General features: G+C 44.3%; 1 pseudogene across 1 annotated transcript; it reads left to right on the forward strand.

The window, feature by feature from the left end:
- The first annotated feature begins 6,503 nt into the window (after positions 1-6,503).
- Positions 6,504-6,891, forward strand: LOC308156270 (ankyrin repeat and SOCS box protein 13-like; annotated as a pseudogene). The gene has a single exon. The product of its transcript is annotated as an ankyrin repeat and SOCS box protein 13-like (transcript).
- The last annotated feature ends 2,119 nt before the right edge of the window (positions 6,892-9,010 follow it).

Consider the following 9,010-nt stretch of genomic DNA (forward strand, 5'->3'; position numbering starts at 1 on the left):
ATCACCACGACAAGGACACCCTACCCCCTAGTGCCAGCAGCAGCCCGACCAAGAGTTCAGATATAATCGAGACATTGACAATATCTGATGACCCTGCAGAATGGCCTACTGGTAAAATACCAGATGCAGCATGTTTGTTTCTTGTCAGAAAAGGGCCTGTCCAGGTTACTGACTTAGAGTTTCCAAAAAATACAGATACGATTCCACGTAGATTCACAATTGATCACTACAATAGAAAAATGAAAAATGGGGAAAAAATTAAAAGGTCATGGCTACTCTACTCTATAAAAGCAGATGCTGTCTTCTGCTTTGCATGTACTCTATTTGGAAACCGGGAAAATGCAATCAGCAAAGAAGGGTTCAGGAACTGGAGGAATGTAGGGTCTCGGCTTAAAGAGCATGAGTTCTCAAAGCCACATGCAGACAACATGAGATGCTGGCATGATTTGCAAAAGAGATTAGAAAGCAGGACAGCGATCGATCAAACCCAACAAGATTTGATGAAGCATGAGGTGGAGCACTGGAAGGGTGTCATAAGAAGAGTCATTGCCATCATATGCCATCTAGCCGAAAGAAACCAAGCTCAAAGGGGCCATACTAAAGTCTTGTTTGACAGACATAATGGAAACTTTTTAGCACAGATTGAATTAATGTGCGAAGAATCCAGAACCAGGAAACCACAGTGCATTACCTCAGCAGTAATATCCAAAACGAGATTATTGAATTGGTCGGAGACAAAGTAGTTGAGGAGATAATCAGGAGGGTAACCAAGGCCAAATACTACGCTGTCATAATGGATTGCACTCCTGATATAAGTCACACAGAACAACTCACTATTGTTCTGCGAATTGTCAACTGTGAAACATCCATTGGTGCCTCTGTCAGTGAACACTTCATTGGCTTTCTTGATGCACAAGACACAACTGGAAAAGGCCTGTTTGAGATGCTTCTGGAAAAGCACAACCTAGATATTGCAGACTGTCGTGGCCAATCCTACGACAATGGGAGCAACATGATGGGCCACAAACAGGGGGTTCAGGCAAGATTACTGCAGGTGAACAACAAGGCATCATGTGTTCCCTGCAGCAGTCACACTCTGAATCTCGTAGTAGCAGATGCAGCAAAATCCTCTGTGCTGTCTATGTCCCTCTTTGGTATTTTGCAGAGACTGTACACCCTTTTTAGTTCATCTGTGTCACGCTGGGCAATCCTGCAACAACATGTCAAGGACCTCACTCTGAAATCTTTATCAGTGACAAGATGGGAGGCAAGGATCCAGAGTGTGAAGGCTCTGAGGTACCAGAGGCCAGAGATGGTACAAGCACTGTCTGCACTGAAGGAATTTGCTGTAGAAAAGACGGACTCCGAGACAATGTCCTCAGCCGGGGACATACGGGGTGAGCTGATGACCTGGCAGTTTCGGCTATGCATGGTGGTCTGGTACAATGTCTTATACCAGATCAATCATGCTAGCAAAATATTACAAAGCCCCACAGTTTCCATCCAAACGCTGAGAACGGAACTTGGAGGAGTCAAGAACTACCGTACAGACTTCAGGGACCGTGGGCTTGCTTCCTGCCAGGCAGAAGCAAGAGAAATTGCCGAGATTCTAGAGATTGACATGAGGCTTCCTGAAAAGAGAACAAAAAGAACAAAAAGGTAGTTTCTATATGAGGGCAGAGAACAAACATTGTCTACCCTTGAACCCTTAAAAAAATAAATATATATATATATAAGGAAAACAACCGCAATGGAGTTGATCGCAGAACCTCGCGTTGGTACGACGCTATAGATGCAGTGATCGGACTCAGACCGGCAAACTGCGGGAGAACAGGAACGAGGGGGTCGGCAGTTTCGTTGCTGGAGGCCACGATGGCCGATAATATCCAGGAGGAGCAAGGTATAATATGATACAATAGACGTATGATACCAATCTACTACTAACTAGCTACTATCCTAACTTTATGAGGAATCAACTGTTTAGAGTTTATATAATTTGTACATGTACAGTGTTTAAAAATACATTTCGATATACTGAATGGCCGACTGTCATGTAAATAATTGTTGATGTTTACTTTTATATAAAACTTTTAGATTTCTCTCAGGTGTGAAGAGATGTTTGTGTTCAGACAGAACTGTTGGCTACACAAATTATCCATAAAGGATATTTGAACAATGTTCATAATAAAATAAAATGTTCTTTCAAAAAAACACACAGCCCTCAAAAAGCTAAGCTATAGGGACCTCTCAGATCACTCTGGGGTCTATCTAACTTTACATTTAGATGGTAGACACTGTGGCGGCTAAATACGGGTATGTTAAATGATCCCACCTTTAGAACCTCCATGGAGACAGATCTAGGGACATACTTACAGGACAACGATAATGGGGAAGTGAACCCTGGTATATTGTGGGATGCAGCCAAAGCAGTCCTCAGGGGGAAGATAATAGCCAGGATGGCTATGTTGAAATAGTTAAAAACTAAAAGATTATCAGACCTGCAGGATAAATTGAGAGACCTGGAACAAACGCATGTGGTTAACAAAGAGCGCTCTACAATACACCAGATTAGGGCTGTCAAGCAGGAAATCGATAAAATACTTAGTGAGGAAGTAGAGAAAAACATAAGGTTTATGAAACAAAGATATTATGAGGCAGGGCCCAAAGCAGCAAAATTGCTGGCTTGGCGGCTTAAAAAACAACAGGCAGAAAACACTATTCATAAGATCAGACACCCTGTTACGAATAAGGTTACCAGTAGTCTGGAAGGTATACAAAAAGCATTTGAAACTTATTATAAATCTTTATATTCCCAGTCGGATCAGGCTGATAGACAAACAATAGTTGAATTTCTGAATAATTTAGACCTCCCGACTATTGGAAAACAAATTAATTCTAAACTTATCTCACCAATAACAAAAGAGGAAATAGATAAAGCTATCTCAAGTCTGAACACTAATAAGTCACCTGGCACAGATGGGTTCCCCCCAGAGTGGTACAAGTCTATGAGAGAACACCTACTCCCCTTGTTAGAGACATGCTTTAACCATGTTCTTAAGGGAGGCTCCCCGCCCCCTTCTTGGAGGGAGGCCTTCATATCAGTTATACCTAAGGAAGGGAAGGATAAGATGGATTGTAAAGGATATAGGCCCATCAGTGTTTTAAACGGTGACTACAAGCTTTATGCTACCATTTTAACGAAGAGGATGGAAACAGCAATGCCTCTGTTAATAGATGAAGATCAGACAGGATTCATAAAGAACAGACAAGCCCAGGATAATATAAGGAGAGCTCTGCATGTGATTGAGAAGATTAATAAGGAAAAAGTTAGTGCCGTTATTCTTAGTTTGGACGCTGAAAAAGCTTTTGATTCAGTAGGGTGGGAATTTTTATACTTAGTAATGAACAGATTTGGCTTTAGTGACAATTTTATACGCTGTATTCAAGCACTTTACTCTTCTCCTACTGCAAGGATAAAGGTCAATGGTAGTCTTTCTAACTCTATAACTCTGCAACGGGGCTGTAGGCAGGGCTGTCCGGCCAGTCCCAGTCTCTTTAGCTTATTCATTGAACCTCTGGCTCAGGCAATACGACAGGAGACGGGACTGAAGGGTATACCTATAGGGGATATGGGGTACAAGATAGGTCTATACGCGGATGATGTGCTAGTCACAATCAAGGATCCAGGTTCGGGGCTGCCCCTGTTGATGAATATGTTGGACACGTATGGGGAGTATTCGGGGTATAAGCTCAACGTGCATAAAACTCAGGTCATGACATTCAATTATACCCCCTCACTGGAACTCTCTGCAAAGTATAATCTTTGTTGGGACTTGTCACATATCAGATACTTGGGAGTAAACTTACCCAAAGATCTGTCACAGCTTTTTGATATTAACTATAATTCTATTAGTAAAAAGATATATAGTGATCTTCGTGGGTGGGCCCTGCTCCCTCTTGACTTTGGCGGCAGAATCAGGACAGTCAAAATGAATATTCTCCCTAGATTACTGTATCTTTTCATATCACTCCCAGTAGAAATCCCTCTGAAACAATTTAGAGAATGGAACAAACATATTTCACGATTCATTTGGGATAAAAAGAGACCTAGGGTGAGATTTTCCACTCTTCTGCTGCCGCGGGGGAGTGGGGGCATGGCCCTCCCATCTTTAAGGGATTATTATTTGTCAGCACAATTGAGACCCCTTGTATATTGGTGTAATCCTTCATACGAAGCCAGGTGGAAGACTATAGAGTTGTCACTAATAGATGCACCCGTGCAGGCGTTGCTTGGCTGTGCCGGCAGGGAAAAAGAACTATTGCAGACAACGAGCCAATGGGTGAACTTATCACTTAAGGTCTGGGTAGAAGTGGTTAAACGTTTCCAACTCCAAAAAGAGATCAAACTGCTTAGATGGCCGGCATATGATCCTGATTTTATGCCGGCATCACAAGATGGTAGATATAGGCGATGGGCCTGTTTAGGTATCACCTCCTTATGCAAGATAGTTAAGCAACGGGAGCTTGCCTGTTTTGATGATTTATGTCAAACATAGGGTTGGATAGGACAGACTTTTTCAGGTATTTACAGCTCCGTGATTACTTTTGTAAAGAGGTAAAAGGTTCTAATCCACGAGATCCACCCATGGTTGTTAATATTTTTATTGAGGCTTATAACTCAGGAAACACTAAAGGCCTCATAAGTAGGTTGTATCAGGGCATTATGTCATTGAATAAGGTCACGACAGACTATGTGAGACAGCGATGGGAAAAGGACCTGGACTTGGAAATATCAGAGGACATGTGGTTGAATGCATGGGAGGTACAGTCATCCTCCACCAACTCCCTAACCTGGAGAGACTTTTGTTGGAAAAACTTAATTCGCTTTTTTATCACCCCTAAACAAAAGTCTAAACAAACTGGTACTGAGCTTGGTTGCTGGAGGGAATGTGGAGAGACCATGGTTGATCACGGACATGTTTTCTGGTCTTGTCCTCCTATCCAGACATTTTGGACGGAAGTTGCAAAGATCATTTCAAGAACCCTGGGGTTTAGCATTAGTATGTCTTTTACATCTTTTTATCTTGGACTCATCCCTGATGAGCTAAGCAGAAATGATACCTACCTCCTAAAAATGTTACTGGTGGCAGGTAAAAAGGCCATCACAAAATGTTGGCTTCAGAAAAGCTGTCCTACTGTCGGTCTCTTTATTAAAACTGTTGAGCATTTGCATTTAATGGAACAAATGACCTTCTCTTTAAGGCTTCAGAAAGAGTTGGGGGAAAAACGATGGGAAAAATGGTGCGATTATTTAGCCAATGAAGATGGCGATTCTTTGTACTGATTGTATGTTTATATGCTGTATTTGCTGACCCCATGACCTTGTGTATGTATGTATGTTTTTTCTTTTTCTGCTGTTGATGTTTGTTGTCCATAAAATGTGGAAGAAAAAAAAAAGTATAAAAAAAAAAGTATAAAAAAAAAGCTACGCTATGCTAAAAACAAGTAGCTTAGTTATCACAATTCATTCATTCACTTCCTGACCTTATCCACCGGTAGCAACGAGATGACCATTGATGCCGGATACCACACACATGACATGTAAACACAAGCCCAGCCTTCCGAAAACAACTTCCCCTGTCCTACCTAGCCCAAAACTATTACTACCTGTCTTCTGGAGTTTGCCGGGCACGAGGCGACTTTAAAGGCTAAACTTCAGTGGCCCGAAGACCCTGAAACGCCTGCCCCCAACAGGGAACTCTATCCCCACCCAGGATTCGCTCCGAAAATAACAAAGGCAAAATAATAACAGGGTGCCCGAAGGAAAAACTGATACAATCTAGCTGGACACCCACCTAATCTGACAGAGGAAGTTGCACAATGCTTATTGAAGGCTAGACCACGGACATCCAGACAGCAATACTCACCACGATAGCCACCGGAGACAAGGTCAACACTAACAAAATCCTTTAACCAATAAACGTAATTTATCCTAACAAACACGACTCCTTTGTCCACCCATCCCAGATGAGCCCCCACTTGTTACAACCCCATATAGAATCTAGAGGACATGGTGAGTAACAATATGATAAACCGGGGGGGACAAGAACCAGAGGCAACGGGAGAATATAAATAAAACAAGATTAGGGTAGATTATGGGTAAAGTAAACAGGTTTCTGTGAAACACTTAAACTGAAAACTACTCCCTATAAAAAGGAGAGAGCGGATAAGTATTAAAGACTATATAGCAAGTTAGGTAGCTAGCCAAGTAATGAACAGTGAAACAATTAACTTAAAGTGACTCAAAACACAAGACTAAAGGACTTCCGGCTTAACGAACTATGGAGTAGCACGCAGATTTAAGAGCTCCAGCAGAATTGCCTAATTATATATCCTGTACATTGAATACATACACGTCCCTTAGCAACGTCTCGTGAGCATCAGTCGAATGATGCGCGTGGCTGTTGGGGGGGGCCTCGATCCAGGGGGGGGCCTCGGTCAACATGACCCCCCTGCACGTCGCCTGCTCCCGCCAACACACCAGCTTTGTCAAGGTGCTGCTGGACGCAGGTGCGCTGGTGAATGCAGCCAGGCTGCACGTGACCCCCCCTGCACCATGCAGCCGGGGCGCAGAGCGTGGACATGATCAGGATGCTGGTGGAGTTCGGGGCCAACGTGTACGCCAGAGACCAGCAGGAGAGGAGGCCCAGCGACCTGGCCCTGCCAGGGTCCCCGTCAGCCCGCTGTCTACTGCACTATGAGAGTAACCCCCTGAGTCTGCAGCACCTGAGCAGAGTGGCGCTGAGAAGGATGCTGGGTACCAGAGCCGTGGAGGTCATAGGTCAACTGGACATCCCCAAGCTCATCATCAGCTACCTGTGTTACTGCTGAGGAGGAGAGGAACAGAGACTGAACCTTTTTAATAGAACAGGAAATGAACACACTGGAGTTTAGGTGTCCAGCACCACCCCACCCAATGTCCCCACCACCCCAATGTCCCAGATTCCCAGAATTCACCCCCCCCCCCCGCCCAAAAATGGAACATGGATTATGTCAAACAAACAATAACAGAACAGAACGGAACAGATCTGAGACGTGATGTTACTTTGAGGAATTCATAAACACAACTCACACCCTAAACCACAGAGCTTTTTCAGGCCTAGCTGTTTCTAGCTGTTGCTACGTGTTGCTAGCTGTTGCTAAGTGTTGCTAGCTGTTGCTAAGTGTTGCTAGCTGTTGCTAGCTGTTGCTAAGTGTTGCTAGCTGTTGCTAAGTGTTGCTAGCTGTTGCTAGCTGTTGCTAGCTGTTGCTAGCTGTTGCTAAGTGTTGCTAGCTGTTGCTAAGTGTTGCTAGCTGTTGCTAGCTGTTGCTTCCGTTCCGATGCCGGCAGGAATCCAGGACACATTAAAACAGCTCTCTCTCCTGTTTTGAGCTGTGGCAGGGCTCTGGTGGGTTGAGCCTTGTTTGGTTTTGTTTGTGTTATTTGTTTTGTTCATTTAGATGATTTATGTAAGTTTCCATTTATTATATTACGGTACCTTGTTTAATGTATTTTGTTTGTTAATCATTTATGTTTATTTGTGCACACGGGGACAGATGACTAGTTGAGATACCCTGGGTTTACATCTGCATACACGTAGGACATACCTGCTGTCTAGCACCCCAGTTTAGAGTGAGCACCACCCACTGTACTTTTGAGGTGCCTAGCACCTGTAAAGGGGGGGTGGGGTTATTATTTTGATTACTTTTATTTGGTGCCACTGTTAGTCCTCTGTTCCCTGTGTTGCTGTATTAATAAAAATCAAGTTAATTGCAACCTTTAGTTTCCTGGTTTTTGTGTGACTGCACCCTCACTTGTCCTTTCTGTTGCTCTATGTTGCGCCCTTCTACCCTGAGTCACCAGGGGGCGTAACACCCCCTATCATTTGTTTGAAGCTCAATTGTAATTGAGCTTTTAAGAGTTACAATCCCGACTTCCTCACATACCGGTATGTTCGTAACACATGTGTACTAGTGACAATGGCTCAAATAATGACTGGAGACCGAGGGGGTAAAATATTAGTTCTGGATAATTTTAGGTACCACAAACACCGCACAAACTTACAGAATATTCGGTGGCGGTGTTGGAGAGAAGACTGCCGGACAGTTCTGGTTACCAACATCTTTGATGTAGAGGTAGTCAATCCCAACATCGAAGTTCGGGAGGTCTACGAACATGTACATGCCCCCGATACACAAATGGTGAACAATGCACAATTTCGCCAAGTGATTACTGGAGAGGTGGTGAGAGAACCCACAGTACCAATCAAACGCATTTACAATGCTGAGCGCGTAGGTCTACAGCGGGGCCGTCCGATCCAGGGTGGAGGTCGGGGGCGACCTCCTCAAAGATTTCTGTCAGTTAGGTCTGTTATGGCCAGAGCCAGAGCTGCTGTAATCCCTCCCATCCCAGCTACCGTTGATGATGTAAGGATCGACGGTCCATGGGCTGAGACATGGGGCAGAGACCACTTCCTCCTGCACCAAGACAGTGAGTGGGGCATAGCAGTGTTTTCCACAGAGGACAACCTGAGACAGCTGCGACACTGCAGGACATTGTACATGGATGCTACATTCAAGTCGTGCCCACGCCCATACAACCAAGTATTTACTATACTCGGGGACATTCATGGCTTCGTTGTCCCCCTTGTACATGTCCTCATGGAGCAACGTACAATTGGACACTACCGACAAGTGTTCCAGTGTGTCAAAACGTCAGTCAGGAGAATCACCCACCACAGTTGGCGTCCGCGTAAAGTCATCTGTGACTTTGAGCAAGCGCTGAAAACTGCTCTTGAAACGGAGTTGCCACAAGCCAGAATCGGAGGATGCTACTTCCATTTCAACCAAGCCTTGTGGAAGAGGGTACAGGGACTTGGATTGGCTGGTCCATTCCGAAATGACCATCGACTGGCAGCAGTCATCCGCAAGGTGATGGCCTTAGGACACCTGCCTCTGCCTCTGGTCCAGA

This window comes from Nansenia antarctica (genome assembly GCF_963989245.1).
Source record: "Nansenia antarctica genome assembly, chromosome: 1".
In the NCBI taxonomy this organism is placed as follows: Eukaryota; Metazoa; Chordata; class Actinopteri; order Argentiniformes; family Microstomatidae; genus Nansenia; species Nansenia antarctica.